Raw genomic sequence first — 20,032 nt, forward strand, 5'->3', positions numbered from 1 at the left:
ATTAGGTACAGTAGGGTTGAGGGTCAATTCAATTGGGAGGTAAGTTTGAATGGAGAAAAACTGGAGGAAGTGAAGTGTTTTAGATATCTGGGAGTGGATCTGGCAGCGGATGGAACCATGGAAGCGGAAGTGGATCATAGGGTGGGGGAGGGGGCGAAAATTCTGGGAGCCTTGAAGAATGTGTGGAAGTCGAGAACATTATCTCGGAAAGCAAAAATGGGTATGTTCGAAGGAATAGTGGTTCCAACAATGTTGTATGGTTGCGAGGCGTGGACTATGGATAGAGTTGTGCGCAGGAGGATGGATGTGCTGGAAATGAGATGTTTGAGGACAATGTGTGGTGTGAGGTGGTTTGATCGAGTAAGTAACGTAAGGGTAAGAGAGATGTGTGGAAATAAAAAGAGCGTAGTTGAGAGAGCAGAAGAGGGTGTTTTGAAATGGTTTGGTCACATGGAGAGAATGAGTGAGGAAAGATTGACCAAGAGGATATATGTGGCGGAGGTGGAGGGAACGAGGAGAAGAGGGAGACCAAATTGGAGGTGGAAAGATGGAGTGAAAAAGATTTTGTGTGATCGGGGCCTGAACATGCAGGAGGGTGAAAGGAGGGCAAAGAATAGAGTGAATTGGAGCGATGTGGTATACCGGGGTTGACGTGCTGTCAGTGGATTGAATCAAGGCATGTGTATGGGGGTGGGTTGGGCCATTTCTTTCGTCTGTTTCCTTGCGCTACCTCGCAAACGCGGGAGACAGCGACAAAGCAAAAAAAAAAAATATATATATATATATATATATATATATATATATATATATATATATATATATATATATATATATATATATACTCCTTTGGTGTCTGTTCCGGAGAAAAGACTGGCTGGTTTGGTTACCCCGTCATTAGAAAAACTATTTCATACTCGGCAAGCCCCTTTATCAATTGATATGTGTCTGTTGGCAACTCACGGATGAGTTGTTGTAATGGTTGTTTCTTTCCTTACAACGCTAAGCTTTGGAGTTTCTTAACCGTCCCCATCTTTCCTAAGTTACTACTTGCTCAGTTTGAACTTAAAAGGCAGGTTTTACACTTCCTCAAAAAAAAAAAAGGAAAATGGTAGGCAATTGTTTTTTCCCGTTTTCCTTTTAACCAATCTTTCTAGCCCATTTTATAGTTCATTTAGTGCCTGACTTCGATGGGAACTTTTCTGGGTTTTTTTTTTTTCCTTTTTCAGTGACCAGAGCTTTTACGGTATATGAGGAAGAGCCTCTCTGAACCCACAACCAACTCTCCCAGTTTTACTAAACACACAGAGCGCGACAACACACACACAGCGTCAGAACACACACACACACAAGCGTCACACTCAGTCACGCAACATACACCTAACACAGCGTCACGGAACGTATTTAAAACACACCCAACTTATGCAACGAAACAAGCACTGCTTCACAGTACATACGATCAACATACCTACACAATCAACACAACACAACACACAACAAACACACCCAGCATCGCAACACACAAGCAACACACTCCGCGTCATACAACATAACCATCGTACACGCGAGCACCACACCCACAGACGTCCCTCACACCCACCTAGTTGACGGCAGCAGGTAGACGCCGTTACCAGGTCCTGGTAACCATACCATCATATACTCGGGCCTTATGAGGAGTGTTGGTGGGCCCCTCATTATGCATGCATGAGACGGTGTTAAGACTAGGTGTCTACAACCCCGTACCTGAAGTAATCAAGTCATTATTGCTCCTTCCTCCTTCTTTTTCCTCCTCTTCCTTATCATCCTCCTCCTCCTCTTCCTTTTTCTCCTCCTGCCTCCTCCTCCTCCTCCTCCTGTTCCCCCTCCTGGGTATTTCAAGATCATTTTTCCGTGGCAGAGCTCGTACTGCGAAAAAATATTTCCAACAATTAGGATCCGTTTTTTTTCCCCAGTCTTGATTATGCGCTTGAAATTCGCAGAGAAAAATACTGGAAATGAAAAACAAGGAAATGTGTTTGCAACATCTGATATAGCTTTTGATTTTCCTTTTTTCTTTTACGGATGATCTTGTTTGCCAGTACTTCGTTCTGCGGTAATGTAATCCTTTTTGATTTCGTTGTACGTTGACTGGGCGACGAAGTTTGTCTTAGAGTCTCTCTCACCGTCGATATGCTGACGTACACCTGACTGTCTCTCTCTTAAGTAGCCTCACTGAAGTACTCCTACTGTCTCTCTCTCTAAAAGTACCCTCACTTTAGTACTGTAGTAACCTTTGCTCTGTCTCTGTAAAGTAGCCTCACTGTAGCACCATTAATGTCTCTCCAAAGTTATACCTTCACTGTAGCTCTGCATTACGTACGTAATCTTGCTCCTACACAAAATTGAATTTATCATGGATCTAAAGTACATTTATGGTGTCTATATTGTACTACCTACCTATGTGCTACATGCTACGTCTATGTGCACTGTACCCTAACTTCCCATCAATATCAGCTGTAGCCCTATCAGTACTTCTCTTCCTCGCCCTGTCTAGCCAATTGCTTGGATGTGTGTATCACTCCTCTCTTCTCGAACCTCTTCAGGTCTTCTCCAACGCAGCACAGAGATATGACACTCGGAGCCTAAACCCAACTAGCTTATACTAAGCCAGCCATATTTTGTCTCCAGGTTTGGGTGTTATGTCCATAACTATCACGATTGTTTGGTTGAACTTTTAAACCCACGTTCGAACGCCTGTGAAACAATGAGTCATGACACATGTGAGCTTCCATGGGTTCTCTCGTTTCAGTGGTTCAGATCATGGATGAAAGTCCAGCAATCCCTCTTAAAGCTTTGATGGTTCGGTAAGTGCTGGTCGAAGCTGTGCCGACTCCTTGGTGGTCGGTCTTCGAATCATGAGGTCGGTAGAGCTTCTTAATGGCGTTCCTTTGTTATTTTTGATATATTTTCTTCAAATACCAACTAGGCCAACACTTAACGTGGATGTCATAGTGTATTGCGCTTGCCAACTGTGGTGTACATCCACTCTTGTTAGATTAACTTTGTTATGTAAATGTTCCTGGTAATGAAAACGTTCATAACAGAACGTTTGAAATGACGTAACGTCTTTGATAAAGGACCGAATGATGAAGAGTTTTGATATACACGTTTCTGGTAATGGAAAGCGTTTATGATATAATAAAGGATCATTCTTTATATAGAAAGTAAATCGGATAATGAAACCACATTCAATAACGGAAGTTTTCAGATGGTGCTTCTAACATCTACAAACGTTTTCAGTGATGGGGAGAGTTTAATGGTAATGGAAACGTTCTCAATGAGGAAGGAAGTTTTAAGAGACAGAAACGTTTGGTAAACGTTGCTGATACACTGCGGCTTTTTACTACTTGATCATATCTTCCTTTTACACTCGCCATTTTATTACCAACTCTCTTAGTACAATACAGTTGCCCACATTGCAACTGAACAGTATAACATTACTGTTCTTCATTGCCATAGTATAACACTGTTCTCCACTCCCAGTTTAACGAAGATGATCTTCACGCCCAGTTTAATCTTCTACACTCCCATTTTAGGACAATGTTCTCCACTCCCATCAATACATTATTCTCCACTACTCCCCAATTTACCTCAATTCTCTCGCTACTCCCACGTCAACCACAGCGTTATCCACACCAACTTTGCCACACTTCTACTCGCTCACTTCACCCTACTGTTGCCCTCTCCCACTTTAAACCCAACGTCTACCACTACCCACACTAGCACACTTGTTTTCTATTCCCACTTTGCTCCTCTGTTGTCCTAGACTTCACAAAACTGGCAGTGCAGCGTTTTACGGCCGATCCTCTAGTACTGGTTCAATAACTGCAGTGTGTCTACATGGATGATTTCCATACACCCAGTCTTTATGGGGGAGGGGAGAGAGGGAGAGGAGAGGAGAGGGAGGGAGAGGGAGAGAGAGAGAGAGGGGGGGGAGGAGGAAGAGAGAGAAAGAGGGAGGGAGGGAGGGAGGAAGAGAGGAAGAGGGAGAGAGCGGTAGGGAGGAAGAGGGAGAGAGAGAGAGAGAGAGCGGGAGGGAGGAAGAGGGAGAGAGGGAGGGAGGGAGAGAGGGAGAGGGAGGGAGAGAGGGAGGGAGAGAGAGAGAGAGAGAGAGGGAGGGAGAGAGAGAGAGGGAGAGAGAGAGGGAGAGAGAGAGAGAGAGAGAGAGAGGGAGGAGGAGAGAGAGAGGGAGGGAGGGAGAGAGAGAGAGAGAGAGGGAGGGAGGAGAGAGAGAGAGAGAGAGGGAGGGAGAGAGAGAGAGAGAGAGGAGGGAGAGAGAGGGAGAGAGAGAGAGAGAGAGAGAGAGAGAGAGAGAGAGAGAGAGAGAGAGAGAGAGAGAGAGAGAGAAATATCACAGGAGCGAACCAAGCGTCATCGTTAGAGAGAGAGGGAGAGGAAGCGTTGGCTTGGCTTGCAAAGCTTCATCGAAAATTGCAGAAAGATTACGAGGGAGTCGTGGTATTTCCACGTGATAATGAGTTTTAAGACTTCGATCAATTGAGAATAGAGTACTTATGTCGACGCCGTGGTATCGATTACTCGTTTTCCTTCTCTCTCTCTCTCTCTCCCCCCCCCATCTGTTTCCGGGAAGGAAAGAGGCTCCGGCCAAAGAATGCAAAGGTATGTTAAAAGGGATAAAGATCTTTGTATTCACCCTCATCATTGTATCGTATCTGTGAATTCATCTAAACCTGAAGGAGGTGGTTTAAATGCAGCCTTAACACACTCTCTCTCTTCTCTCTTCCAGGGTCCGCGCTGCCTGACGTCTGGTCATTACGACGAACTGAGAAGGTAAGTAAATGGTCCCTTTATGTCGAAGACTTTTGTCATGACATTGACTGTGTGATGTGATTCTTCTCAGAAATAAACACGACGCTGAAGACCTTGACCTGAAAAAGAAGTAGTTAAGATCTTTGAACAGAGGAGATATAGCGAGACAATTTTTTTTATCAGACGTCATCATCAATTCCCATTTTCAAATAGTACCAAACTCGTACGCAGTCAGATTCAATCGATCAGGGTATAACAGTTGAGGGATGTGCGCCAGTGGCATTGAAGGATTGGGTCCTTATGAGGTATATTTTCATTCATTGGAAAGAAAAATATAATGTAAAATATGATTATTTTCATAAGGTTAAATCGGCTTCTCATCCATGCAAGTCGCTATCTGTAACGAATTCTCTCGTTTTCTTTCTGGATTAAAACGTCTCACTTTGTTCTTGCAAGATGTGAGGTGAATATCATCTCACACCCAGATTACCTCTTCCTGTTGTTTGACCTACGAGATACTTCGGGTAATATTTCCAACTGTAGAAAAAAGGAATATTGATATGATTTCCTAAAGAAAAAAATGTTGGTTCTATCCATGGTCGTCATTCGGTATATTCAGTTATTCACAATATTTTCGTCAGTCTTTTTGGAAACAATGAGGACGAATGAATGTGATCTCTCGGGACTTCAACAATACTCTAGTTTTGTATTGTATTAAAGGAATAAGTGCAGACGTCGCTGTACCACGTAGCGAAACTGTCCAGTAAATGGGAGCCAGTCTGTTATATAAGGACAGTAAATATCATAAATAATAAAGATAATGATATATAACAAGATGCTCTTATATGTATGTGTGAACGCCACTAAAAAAACAAATGCAGTCGATGTTTGCACATCACTGAGGGTGTGTCGGATTGGATTCCACAATTCAAGTAAATACAATTTCAAGTTCATGTGACGTGGCTGCTTGAATTGCTGAAGAGATAAGAGACTGACCACTGCTTTCTGTTAGCATTATGAATGAGTTTGGTACAGGAAAAGAAAAAAAGAAAAATGCTCATTTTGGTTTTTTCGAGATGCCAGACAATCGGGAAATTCCTTACTATTTACGAGAATTAGGTCTGTAATAAATGTTTTTATTTTTTTTTTTTTTTGCTTTTTTTTCTTATTTTTTTTTACTTTTTTCGAGATGGAAAACTTGGTTCAAAAATATAGTAAAAGCCTTTGTTAGATATCCTTTTGATGTTTGTTGACGGAGATTATGCACACAATTTAGCTTTCATTTTAATTCTTATTTTTTCTTTTGAAAATTCCTCCCCCACAAAAAAAATCATTCATTTTTTCTCTACATTTAAAGCGTTTTTGAGAAATGTATTGAAAGTGCTTTTTATAGACAGACTTTTTGAAGTTCCTGGCGTACATACTTCAAAGAGAAATTAGTCTGAAGGATTCTCTACCATGCATTGAAACTGTTCATATTTTTAAGATACCGGGTCAGGAATAATACAATTTTACAGTAATATATATATATATATATATATATATATATATATATATATATATATATATATATATATATATATATAGGAATGGGATGTATTTAGGGAATCAGTGATGGATTGCGCAAAAGATGCTTGTGGCATGAGAAGAGTGGGAGGTGGGTTGATTAGAAAGGGTAGTGAGTGGTGGGATGAAGAAGTAAGAGTATTAGTGAAAGAGAAGAGAGAGGCATTTGGACGATTTTTGCAGGGAAAAAATGAAATTGAGTGGGAGACGTATAAAAGAAAGAGACAGGAGGTCAAGAGAAAGGTGCAAGAGGTGAAAAAAAGGGCAAATGAGAGTTGGGGTGAGAGAGTATCATTAAATTTTAGGGAGAATAAAAAGATGTTCTGGAAGGAGGTAAATAAAGTGCGTAAGACAAGGGAGCAAATGGGAACTTCAGTGAAGGGCGCAAATGGGGAGGTGATAACAAGTAGTGGTGATGTGAGAAGGAGATGGAGTGAGTATTTTGAAGGTTTGTTGAATGTGTTTGATGATAGAGTGGCAGATATAGGGTGTTTTGGTCGAGGTGGTGTGCAAAGTGCGAGGGTTAGGGAAAATGATTTGGTAAACAGAGAAGAGGTAGTAAAAGCTTTGCGGAAGATGAAAGCCGGCAAGGCAGCAGGTTTGGATGGTATTGCAGTGGAATTTATTAAAAAAGGGGGTGACTGTATTGTTGACTGGTTGGTAAGGTTATTTAATGTATGTATGACTCATGGTGAGGTGCCTGAGGATTGGCGGAATGCGTGCATAGTGCCATTGTACAAAGGCAAAGGGGATAAGAGTGAGTGCTCAAATTACAGAGGTATAAGTTTGTTGAGTATTCCTGGCAAATTGTATGGGAGGGTATTGATTGAGAGGGTGAAGGCATGTACAGAGCATCAGATTGGGGAAGAGCAGTGTGGTTTCAGAAGTGGTAGAGGATGTGTGGATCAGGTGTTTGCTTTGAAGAATGTATGTGAGAAATACTTAGAAAAGCAAATGGATTTGTATGTAGCATTTATGGATCTGGAGAAGGCATATGATAGAGTTGTAGAGATGCTAGTGGAAGGTTCCATTTATGGTGGGAGAATTGTTACAGCAGTGAAAAGTTTTTATCGAGGATGTAAGCATTGTTCTGAAGTAAAGAAGGAAAGTGATGTTCTCAGTGACTGTAGTTGCGAGGGGTGAGTTTACTATGGTGTTTAATTGTTTAGGATTGGGTGTTTGTTAGGAGGTGAATCAAGTTTTTGGAAATAGGCAACGAGAATTGGTTGTGAATGAGGGATCTTGAGGGTAGTTGTTGCTGTGATAAGCGCTTTGGTATTATGATGCAGAAACAAATAAATGTGAACTGATTGTATTTTAAGGTTAAAGGATAGTTAGAGTACATGAAGTATAGAAACAAGGTTATTAGTTACATTTATGGGTTGAGGTCAAGTCAATTTGGGTTGTGAGTTTGAGGGAAAATACTCTGACCAGAGTACTTCGTGTTTATACGATACTTGGAGTGAATTGGCCACGTGGAAAACATGGAATGCGATAGATCGTGATATAATGTGGGTAGCTGGGCGTAATTCGGGATAGCTTGAGCAATGTTTTCGCAGTCTTGGAACATTATTCGGAACAAAAGTGATCTTGGTTTCGAAGAATAGTTTCCACAATTGGTATGAGTTGCGAGGCTGGCGTATGACGTAGAGTTGTCGAGGAGGATGGAGCTGTTGAAAGGCGAATTATAATAGAAAGTAATGTATTAGGTGTTTAGATGGTGATAAAGTAACGAATGGTGAGAGAGAATGTGTGGAGTAAAGATGCGTTAGAATAATGCAAGCATGAAGAGGGTGTTTTGAATGGTGTGGATAGAGACGAATGACTGTTAGAGAGAAGAGTGACAGGAAGTAATGTGCGAAAGTGCGTATTGGATCGAGGAGAAAGGGAACAATTCTATAGTTGAAATGAGTGTAATAAATTTTTTGTGTATGGGTTTTTTTTTTGCTTATGTTGAAAGTTTTGTTACTGGATAGGAAATTGGTAAGCGATGTGTAAAAGCCTGGTTTTGTACCGTTGTGTGTTGATTGAAATAGGCATTACGTCTGGGTTAATCCTGGAATATGCTGTGTAGTATTCTAAAATTTCTTGTTTTCTAATTTAATGGTTGGTGGATGTTGAAAGTGCTTTTTCGTCTTTTTCGTAATTCCTGCTAATACTCAGGGAAAGCGAAGACGCAAAAAATAAAAAAATTAAAAATAATTTAATATATAGTAATATCAATTTATATATATATATGTGTATTGTGTGTGTATGTGTATATATTTGCTTTAATCGCAATCTTCGCGTTAGATCGCGCCCGGTAGACAATGATGGAAGGCCAACCACAATGAATCACCATATACCATAACGCCCAACGCTATACATACCATATACATTTCAACGATAATATACACAACATATACTCATAACATACATTATACATGAGTCATAATTCTCTGCCGCCTCATCATCCGCCCTGAAACTAGCACCCCAATCTCCCATCCAGCGAGGTAGCGCCGGGAACGGACAAAAAGGCCACGTTCGTTGACACTTAGTCTCTGGCTGTCATGTGTAATGCACCGAAACCACAGCTCCCTTTCCATATCCAGGCCACACAGACCTCTCCATGGTTTACCCTACACGCTTCACATGCCGTGTTATATAAATATATATATATATATATATATATATATATATATATATATATATATATATATATATATATTCGCTGACTCCCCCGTTAGCCAAGTAGCGTCAAGACACTGAATCTTAGATGGAAATTCTCACTCATCCCACTCACTTGCTCCTTCTTATGGAAAAGCAAGACATTAGGGGAGGATTTCCAGCCTCCAGTTCCTTCCCCTTTTACTCGCCTTCTACGACATAGGAAATCCCTGGGAAGTATTTTTTTCTTCCCTATCCCTAGAGCTAACTTATCATATGAGGACATCTATTAGGTCGTTCACAACAGCCGCCAAGGATATTCCCTAATGCATATACATGTGGTAATATTCTGTGGGCTTCGTAAGTACTTGTTTATTAGCATATGGGTTTTCGTAGAGTATCCCTGTTTGTGTATGTGTTTATATAGGTATATACGTTCGTGAGTGCGTCTAAGTGGGTCTTCTCATGCAAGGTGTGAGTGAAAATAGACCATAATCATTTTCACGCAAGAATATTCGATTTTGTTCGTTCTCCACAAGTAGAAAGTGTACGCCTCTTTCATTGTTAGGAATTCTGGCTCGGCTTTTGTTTGTATATATCCCTCCTCCTCCTCCACCTCTCGGTTGGGTCAATATGTCCTTCAGCCACAAACAAAAGGTTGTTTTTCTTGAAGGTTTATATCTTAAACCAGTCGTCTTTGTTACTGCCTGTCTGTCTCTCATTCTATTTCAGTATCACCTCCCAGAATCAGTTTCTACTGAGAATGAAAATCCTTTCACCTCATTTATCCAAAAGAAATATATGATCTAGTTATTTCCATGGGAGTTTCTGTAATTCTCATTATAATTATTCTAATTATCTAAACTTGCGCGTCATTCCAAAGCAGCTCTCGCGTTATGTTCACACCACTAAAAAAAAGATATTGGATATATCCACGTTTTCTGTCAATCTTACTTTAATATGTATATTTAGGGATTACTGCTTCAGTTACCTTTCGCTTTTGTCTTGTATTCATAGAACCTTTGCGATGACAGTAATCATTTGCTTGATCAACAAACTTATCCTTGGCTGCAGCACGGAGGAAGATACCAGCTGGTATCAGAGGTTGTCTTAAGTTGGCCAAAGAATATTACAATACGATCTCGTAAGTTTATAGCAGATTGGCTTTTGTGTGTGTGTGTGTGTGTGTGTGTGTGTGTGTGTGTGTGTGGGGAGAGGTGGGGTGTCAGTCCGACCTAACCTAACCTAGGCTAACTCAACCCAATCTAACGCGACTTTGACCTATATTTTTACACTACACGAACCAGGAAGATAAAGTTCTTCATAATATAAGCGTTCACCACATCCTTTTAAGTTTCATTCGTGAAGTATACACACACACAGTGTCCCAAAACCTTCCACGCTGCTGGTCCCACGCAAATGTCGCATTGCTGTCTGAACTCGCAGCTCTCCATTCATTTGTCCCCCTCTTCCTCTGGTTGCACCCGGACGCTACTGCAGACGTATTAATACTACGAGTGCAGGTCCTGCTGCCAGCTAACCCTTCCTCCGTGTTTACAGACAAGCTTATGAAAACACACCTTTATGGAGGCCGTGTGAGTGCAGTGATATGGTGGACTGGTAGATTTCATTTCAGGTCTCTGATGTTATGAGCCATGAAGGGGTCACCAGTGTGTTAATACGTTAGGACTGTGATAGAACCTTGAATAAGGTCAGTGATGCCTTAGGGTTACTGAGAGTGGAAAAGTATGATGTGTCATGTTTTGGGTCACTGATTCAGGCCTGGATGTGTCAGTGATATATGGAATGACCGATGGAGACCGTCTGAGGTCAAGGATGTTTTAGGTCATTGGTAAAGGCAAGTAAGAAGTTGGAAGACAGAGACCATTTGAGGCCAAGGATATCTTAGGTCAGTGGTAAAGGTAGAAATATATTGAAAGATAGAGACCAGAAGGCTCCTCTATACAGATTTCAGTCAGCAGGAAATAGACAAGATGAATGTGTGTGTGTGTGTGTGTGTGTGTGTGTGTGCTAGGCTTGTTTGTTGATACTGTACCAGATCTTTCACCCGAGCTCCACCTCACGAGAACTTGCTGCACCAGAAGCAATTGTCTACCGGCAACTATTAAAATCGTATATCAAAACATGGATAGGAAAATCGTGCAGGAAAGTATTCGCAGCTCATATATCAGGCCAAAACTAGAATTTGTGTGTCATATTTGGTCACTGCAATTAAAAAGAAACACGTAGTCCATTAATAGAACAAGTCCAGTGGAGGGTAACGAAGATAATGCCAGAATAACAAAAACTAAGTTGGAGCGAGAAGTCAATGGCATATGAATTTGCCCACAATGGAAGACAGAATAGTAAAAGCTATGATGGTGGTCACAGCCTAGCTTTTCTTCGAAAAAATACACAGGAATAACAACCAGAAGCCATGGCATGGCAAGCAACTAAGCAAGAAACTCTTTGAAAAAGATGGCAAAAAAAAATTACATTTAAAAAGTGTCAAAATAGCGCGTTTATAAAAGACTTTCAAATGATGATGGTCTCCAAAGCTTTCAAAAAAAGTTTTAAAACTCTAAAGTTCATGGGAGTTGGGGGACCCTCGTGTATATATCTCCCTCCCTGTACAGTACAAATACAACTGAATTCAAAACAGCAACAGAACATTTGGGTGCAAACAAAGCTGTTTGTGATGGTGGGAGGGAACAGAAGTCTATGGATTATTGTGGTAGTAGAACGAAGACAGAGATTCTTCCAAAGAGGAAGACCTGTATCGTGTGGCTGTGAATGTGCAAATAATTTTTCAGTCGTGGATTTGAAGCGAAATGATTATCAAGTCTATGCTACTCGATTCCATACGTTAACTGTTCTGCTTAAGAATAAGTACCTCACCTTATTCGAAGTGAACCGTTTGTCTACGAGTTTATATGCATTACTACGAGTGAATTCAGATGAACCCTTCGCTAAGTAGTCCTTGAGGATCGAGATTACCGAAGTCTTTTAATAGATTTTGATAATGCCTATATCAGATTACCTTTCAGCCTTCTCTTTTCGAAGTGGATTTGAATTCGTTAAGTCGGCTCGCATAGGATGTGTTTTTCAGTTCCGGAAATCACAATGGTAGCTCGCGTCTGTACTCTCTCCATTGTGTCTTGTTTCTTTCCTCAAGTAAGGTGACCAAAACTGAACACAGGATGCAAGATGGGGACACACCAGTGGGTTGTAAATAGTGAGGATGATTTCCCGAGAATTGAATTCGTCCTTCCTATGCATCCAAGAATTTCATTCGTCCTTTTCACTGCTTCTGTGCACTACTTGCTTGGCTTTTTGATCACCAGAGATTATTACACCTAAGGCCTTTTACACGTTAATCATCTGTAGCTCAACAGAATTCATATTGTAGCTTGCCTTTTCATTTTTACCATCCATATATAAAACTCTGCAGTTATCAATATCAAAATGATTTTGATGAGCCCGACCCATCAATTTGTCTATGTCAGTTTGAAGTTGCAAACGTTCAGTGTCTGGTGTAGATTTCTTTTTTTCCACCTTAGTATCATCCGTGGAATATAAGATCTTACACTGAAGCCTATGGTCAGTATCGTTAACATAAATGGGAAAGAGAACTGGTCCCAAGACTGATCCTTGTGGCACACCACTTGTTACGTCTAACCGTTCTCGGATTTGATCATGAATCGCAACTTTGTTTACGGCCACTCGACCCATTTCTTAGCCATCTAAGAACAACCACATCTATACCAAATGATTTAACTTTTGTCAGTAACCTTCCATAATAGGCGCATGAAAGAGAGACTTTTGGATGTTAATGTGCTGAGAGGTGCAACTGGAGGAGAAGGTGAAGATATGTACAGGTTTTCAGAAAAGAAGGAACTTTATCGAATGCCTTTTGAAAATCCAAACAAATGGCATCAACTGCTTTACTTTCATTAAACATATTATTTCGTCAAAGAAATCGAGCATATTTGTCTAGCAAGCTATATCGTCGAAAGCCATGTTGAGAATAGATTATGAAGTGGCGATCCTCTAAATGGTTGACAGTGTTATTCCGAGTGACTTGTTTCCATTAGTTTACCATCACAGACGTTGAGCTGATTGGACGATAATTCCCCAGGCAGTGATTTGTGACCTTTTTTGGTTACTGGTGTCACACTGGCAAATTTCCATTCCTCTAGAACGTCTTCCGTAGGAAGTGACTTTTTTTGAGAAGCGTAGCCCAATATTGGTTTGACTATCTCATTTTTCGCTTCTCTCAGTGTCCTCTGATAAAACTTGTCTATGCCTGCCATTGTATTTGGTCTTCAGCCATTTTGCGCTGATAGTATATCTTTATCTATTTCAATATCTTTCAAAACGCTGTCCCGTCTTAGCATTGGATTTAGATTCGGAATTTGAGTTTGTAACTTTAATTGTAAATGCGATACGAAAACTATCGTTTGAACTCTTTGCCATGGCTTCGTTGTCTTGGTGCAAGTCACCATTTTCAAGGGCCAAAGTGACTAGTTGGTGACTCTTACATTCGACATAATTATAAAACTTTTTTCTTTTTTTTTTATTTTCAACAACATTCTCTTAATGTTGACGTTTGCTTTGACGCATAAGTCTCATATTCCCTACGCTATTTAGGCACTTTACTCTGCCATGTTAGCTATTTGTCTCTTTGAATTTCTAATGTGCTGCTTTCTTAGACAATTAGCACTTCTTTGTGGCATCGCTCCACCAATTCGGCTACGTTTTGGCACAAGACCCGTCATATACGCACTGGCACATATTTTCCTTCCAATACTTTGAAAGTATTACTGAATCTTTTCCAAGTTACGTCCATATCGTTTTCATTAACGACACCATCCCAAGTTTGCCTGTCAAGAGCAATAGCGAAGACTATTGAAATTTCCAAGCTGAAAATCTGGTATTTGATTTTTTTGCGACAAAAGCAATGCCAAACCCATTGGAATTTGCATGTGGGGAAAAAATCAGGGATTTTTCTCGCGACCTTCGTGTTCAAGTAACATTACCGGCTACGTTGAAAGTTACCTTAAATGTGATTTGCCGATGATTACTTATAAGAAAGTCTTCCGTCACTTGAACATCAAGTACGAGGTCCTCATTTGCAGCTAGAACTGGGAGTCGGGCGTCCTCGCCCAGCTGTGTCGGGGCCACTACTCGTCACGTAAATACCTAACTACACCCCAGATAGATTAACTCAACCTGGCTGAGAGAAGACGAGGGTCTACATTTCATGCTAGATGGTATTCGTTCGCACGCCGCCATCTGTCGACCCCCCTCCTCTTGTCATAGCCCTGAACTTTGGACCATTATCCACGGAGTTTCGACTGGAACAGGTGTTGTCAAGGTGTTCTTACCGACACCAATGGCCTCCCTCCCGCACACCCACCTCCTCAACCCTCCCCTCCCGCCGCGGTCGGAGACGCGCGCCCTAGGGTCCTAGTCTTAACCTAGCCGGCTTAACGTAATGGCTTTCCTAACGTAATGTAGTCGGAGCAGAGGACTTGCCTGGGCATCTTCAGATGGGTCTGGAGAGGACAGCGCTAATGAGGTCTCTTAAAGTTAGACGTTACCTGAGGGGTTAAGGGAACGAATGTGTTTAGGTTAAAGGAACGAATGTTTGGGTTAGAGGAACGAATACTTTTTAACGAAAATTCGTAATAGTTTGACAGTTGCGTTGTTTGTCTCTGTATAGTATCGCATTGCATGTATGGGAGTTGGTTTATATAGTGCTTTATGTAGGTGGATGGGTGTGGATGGATGTGGATACGCGTAGGTGGATGCGCGAGTTTGTACTTAAAGGGAAGCATATAGATATCACTATGATATTCCGTCATTCAGAAACATTCACTGGTCGAGCCTTACTCTGAACACGTTCAAATTCCTTATGTAGAGTTAGCGCAAAATGTCAACTCGTCTGTTATCAAATTGCTTCTTTCTTATATCCCTTTCAATCGATTCTGTAGTATTACGTGTCCGTTTGTGACCCATAGTCTTCGCTCGTGAAGCTTTGGAAATGATTTGTCGTCACCTCGATCACTCGGACAGACACTCAGAAATTGGTAAAAATTTAAGGAGTCACGATACTGTTCATGTTGAAGGCCACATACAAAACTTATGAAATGGCCTGGATTAGGCCCGTCAATTGCCCGCGCGCGCCGTCTTAGCTCGCATGAAAAAAGATGTCTTTGTGTGTCAGTCTTAAGCGCAATTTCTGTTTCATAAACATCGTGTCCCACACACACGCGCGAATACCAGGCATCTGTTATACCGCTCTCAAAATGATCAACATCTAAATTTGTGTCAGTTGGTTCCATTTGGGCAACATTGTTTGTCAACCGTTATCAATTATCTTAAATCTAAATGGCTTCTTGACCGATCTTGTCTCGCCAGTATAGCTTCGACGAGCGACTTGGTCTCCCAGCGATGCCCAGCCCTTACTAGTAGCCAGGAGACCATGCAAGTCAACACTCGTATTTGCCTACTGTATCCGTGATGGGTCGTGATGGAAGAGGGACGACCACCACCTCGCTGTAACACACAGAAAAAGAAAATTACTCCAATGGCTCATCGGTGAGGGCAGACGGGGACACGTATACCTACCTCCGAGACCCATGTGTCACACATCTGTCCGTTTCATTACCCGGGAAAAATGTTTTTTATGATGGGATTTATGATTATGAATCACAAGCCAAGAATTATGACTAGTTCGGCGTGTCATCATTAGGCATATGACCATTATGAATGTCTGTGGGTATAATTCATCGGCTTTGGGTGGGTAGCTCAATTCATAACTCCCTCACACTCTTTACCAAACCTCCCGCGTTCATTATCGCCAATTGTGACATATCCATTATGCATAAATCTACCGTACAGTTTTTTTTTTCTGCCTGAATTGATGCCAGTCAATAGTGAGAATAGTATCGTGAGCCACACGGTGGAATATAAGAGAAACCAAACAATACTTCTTGAATATTACGGGAATGCAAACCACGCCTGCTCACCTCGCGCTGGTGTCCATATCATCCACCCAATGAAACCACCCAGTTCTTACCCCACACCACCGACCCTCCCTTGTCAGCAAAGCCAACCCCATTATCTCGGAGCGTGACAAATCCTGGAAAATGAATGACACGAGCAGTGCGCGCGCGCGCGCGGTCTCTTAACCTCATTAATGCATAGAATCAAGAAGGTATTGCTGTACATTTGGGTTATCCAAGTCTGTACATAGTTTATTAATGTTCCACGATGCTTTGTCTCAAGTTCCCTCACTTGTTGTGGTGGATTTAGAAGAAAAAAAAGAAGAATAACGGATGAGGGTTCCAACTTATCGATGACGGACGCGTCCCTTCTACAGCTTGCGTTCTCGGGGCGTCTAGACGGATGACGCATCCGACGTTCTTCGGCCGCTCCTTCTTCGTCTCCTTCGCATCTGGCAGCCGACGACGCTCCGTCCTGACGCTCGGTTGGACATCCTTTCTTTACACAGGTCCTACTGTAGTTGTCGTTGCCGGAGTGTTTTTCTTATTTTACCAGACTGTTTGCGTCGTCCAGGATACGTGTGCGCTGAGTTCTTGTCCATCTGCGTGAATAGGATTGGTCGTCAGGGCTTTGGACGCCACGCAAGACTCCCCATGTCGCCACGCGTTGCCTCCGAGCCTACGGTAGTGCGTGTACCGACCAACGCCGATTTTGGCGTCACGTTCCTGTCTATCCAGCGCCTCGCAAGAATCTGTCGCTGCTTCGGCGCCTCCTAGAATCTGTCGCTGCTTCGGCGCCTCCTAGAATTTGTCGCTGCTTCGGCGCCTCCTAGAATCTGTCGCTGCTTCGGCTCCTCCTAGAATTTGTCGCTGCTTCGGCGCCTCCTAGAATTTGTCGCTGCTTCGGCGCCTCCAAGAAACTGTCGCTGCTTCGGCGCCTCCTAGAAACTGTCGCTGCTTCGGTATGATTTCCGCCCTCTGAGCTAACTCGAGACTTGATCCTCAGCGTAGGTCTTCTTCATCTGGTGGCTACTGGGAGACGTGATCATATTATATATATTCCACGTCTGCATCTCTTTCACGACCTCTTCAACTCTCTCGTGATGATGGCTGTAAGCTCTCCCTCCTCTTCACTGAATGCTGATATGATGTCTATCATCTTGGTTGGTTTTGTCAAAACTGGTGATCCTCGCCTAATTATCCCCCTGTAATGGACAACGTCGGTAACTTCAGCAGAACAACTTCAGCAGAACTTCCACTTCTCTTTCAAAGCCTAGATCTTCTAAATCACCTTAATTCCAGTTGAGCGTCTACGCTTCGTGGATATTCCATTGATATTGTGAATATTCATCATTCTAATGTCGTGTTATGAAAGGCAAGGACAGTTCGAACGCGTAGTTCGTGTTTGGGAAGTCTGATTTGTAAGCGTATCTTTCTCATTACATTGAAACTCAACAACAGTGGTTAGGAATAATGTACGATTTTTTTTTGTATCTATTTTTCATAATGAAATATTCCTTGTCATTCCGTCACACTAGCGAGTGTTGCAATCAGTCACAGCTCGCGTGAAGAGTTCGAGTTTTATATACACGAGTGACGGTGTTAGAGATCTTTTGTAACCCTTCTTATGTTCTCCTGTTGGGGAATGTTTACATCATGCGAGTGCGTCAGGTCTGGTGAGTCGTGGGTTGAGTGAGGTTTGAGTGAGTGCGTCAGGTCTGGTGAGTGTTGGACTGAGTAAGGTTTGAGTGAGTGTCAGGTCTGTGTGTGGTGGGTTAGGTTGAGTGCGTGTGTCAGGTCTGGTGAGCGTTGGATTGAGTGAGAGTGAGTGCGTCAGGTCTGGTGAGTCGTGGGTTGTGTGAGGTATGAGCGAGTGCGTCAGGTCTGTGAGTCGTGGGTTGAGTGAGGTGTGAGCGAGTGCATCGGGTCTGGTGAGTGGTGGGTTGAGTGAGAAACTTACCACTGGCCAGAGGTGGTGGTGCTGCTCATAGGACCGACCCACCGCTGGTAGCCAACCCACCACACTGATCGTGCAAGTAAATTGCATTGCTGTGCAATCGACTCGACGGATATAACAAGACAAGTGGAGGGGAACGGGAGGTTGGTGCGGAGACACACAGAGAGAGAGACAGAGACAGAGAAGGAGAGAGACATACAGGGAGAGAGACAGACAGATAGGGAGAAAGAGTGCCTATCTGTCTATGGATATCTATGACGAGAGAGAGAGAGAGAGAGAGAGAGAGAGAGAGAGAGAGAGAGAGAGAGAGAGAGAGAGAGAGAGAGACGAGAGAAACTGTACAAGAATAACAAATGCATCAGTCTTCCCTTCGTGCTGGATCTATGAAATACATTGGATCCGGGTCATGATGGAGGGATTGGAAGCTTGGCAAAAAGAAAAGATATATTTCCATTTTTTTTTTATCGTTTTCTTCGATAAATGTAAATCACTTCAACAGGTCTCCACGTTTACGTATCAAATTTGCATCATTCGCCTTTAAATATATAATTCTTATGGTATTGTTATTGGTGAAGTCTGTATTTACATTAAAGGATTTAAGTAACATGGGAAGTAATGTAAGACTATCACTAAAAGGGAGAACTAAAAGCTTCTTGGTGTCAATGGGAGGTTTGGGTTTAACTCTATAAAATGATTTCTTTGCCCCCGTAAGGGATTTATCAATGAAAGATCTAGGACACTTTAACTTGGATCCCATAGAATGCATCTTCTCAAACTCATCAGTAAATTCTGGGCTGCATATGCGAAATACCCTTAGGAACATCGTCTGAACTGGGGATAAGTTTAACTCTGTCATGTTGAGCTGAGTAGTGATGAATACATGAACAAATTGTCATGGGATTTTTCTGCCTATGCTAAACTTGTACAAGTTTCTATCCCTATGGATCATGTATTCTAAAAATGGTATCGTACAATCACTCTCCACTTCCACAGTATATTTGATCAATGGCACTGGATTCTTACGTAACGGGAGAAATTATTTTCTGTAAATTTTCGTTTGTTGGCAAAGAACAATCTACCTACGTGAACCAGATTGCCTCAGAGGGTTAAAAAGAAAAGATATCCCCTTCGTAATTTCTTCTCTTATCGCACACAACTTCGAAAGGAATCATTAGTCTGATGCTGTATGTCTAGTGTGAACTATGAGATCCATTCTGTCCCAGATACATTCAAGGCGTGTTCCTCACCATGGGTTCATTTCTCTAACATGCACGCTGTTACTGTGGTCACTCCTTCCCCTGGACCGGTTAGATGGAGCATGCAAGGTGGTTAGGTGAGGTAGACAACGGAAGGAGTGGTTAGATTCAGTTAAACGAAGGATCAAGAATGGCTTGGGAGAGGAAGTATTGAGTGTAAGGCTTTTGTGAAAGGAAACGTTGGTCTCGCTTGAAGAATCGACTCATGATGCAAATTGATCAAGTCAGAAATACCTGGTAAGTGTGGATGGCATTGTTACACTCTTCCACGTTAACACACTTGGCATAGGTTGAGGTGGTGTGTGAGAGACATATCTGAAGGCTCTTTGTTCCTTATATATAGACAGATAGATAGATAGAAATATAGGTAGATAGATAGATACAGATAGATAGATAGAAATAGATAGACATAGAAATACAGACTGAGAAATATATAAATAGACAGATAGAAATACAAACGGAGAAATAGATAGATAGACGGATTTATAGAGATATCAAAAACAGGTGATGGGTTTAATTATCGCTTGACACAATAATTGCTTCATTTCTTTCCCCATTACGGGATGATTTAATTACACTCCAGTAATTCAATACGAGTCGACTTCACTTCACGGCGTTTTGTCCTAATTAGTTTTAAACTTCATTAAACGAGATTATTAACGCTCGGCTCTGCGAGATCCTTTACTTCGAAACACCGATGGAAGATAGAATAAGAATATATGACAGAGAAGTGATCCCGCCCCATTGACCCAAATCCCATTCAAATGGCCTGGTTGATACTCTCATTATGC

General features: G+C 41.9%; 1 protein-coding gene across 5 annotated transcripts in view; it reads left to right on the forward strand.

Moving 5' to 3' along the window:
• The window catches only part of LOC139746005 (uncharacterized), a 339,080-nt gene that overhangs the window by 236,491 nt on the left and 82,557 nt on the right, over positions 1-20,032 (forward strand). For all 5 annotated transcript variants that reach the window (XM_071656833.1, XM_071656800.1, XM_071656823.1 and 2 more), the window contains one exon: positions 4,784-4,827. The gene's annotated coding sequence lies outside the window, so the exon portion shown is untranslated. The remainder of the gene's footprint in view (positions 1-4,783; positions 4,828-20,032) is intronic.

Source organism: Panulirus ornatus, chromosome 4, assembly GCF_036320965.1.
Source record: "Panulirus ornatus isolate Po-2019 chromosome 4, ASM3632096v1, whole genome shotgun sequence".
NCBI lineage: Eukaryota > Metazoa > Arthropoda > Malacostraca > Decapoda > Palinuridae > Panulirus > Panulirus ornatus.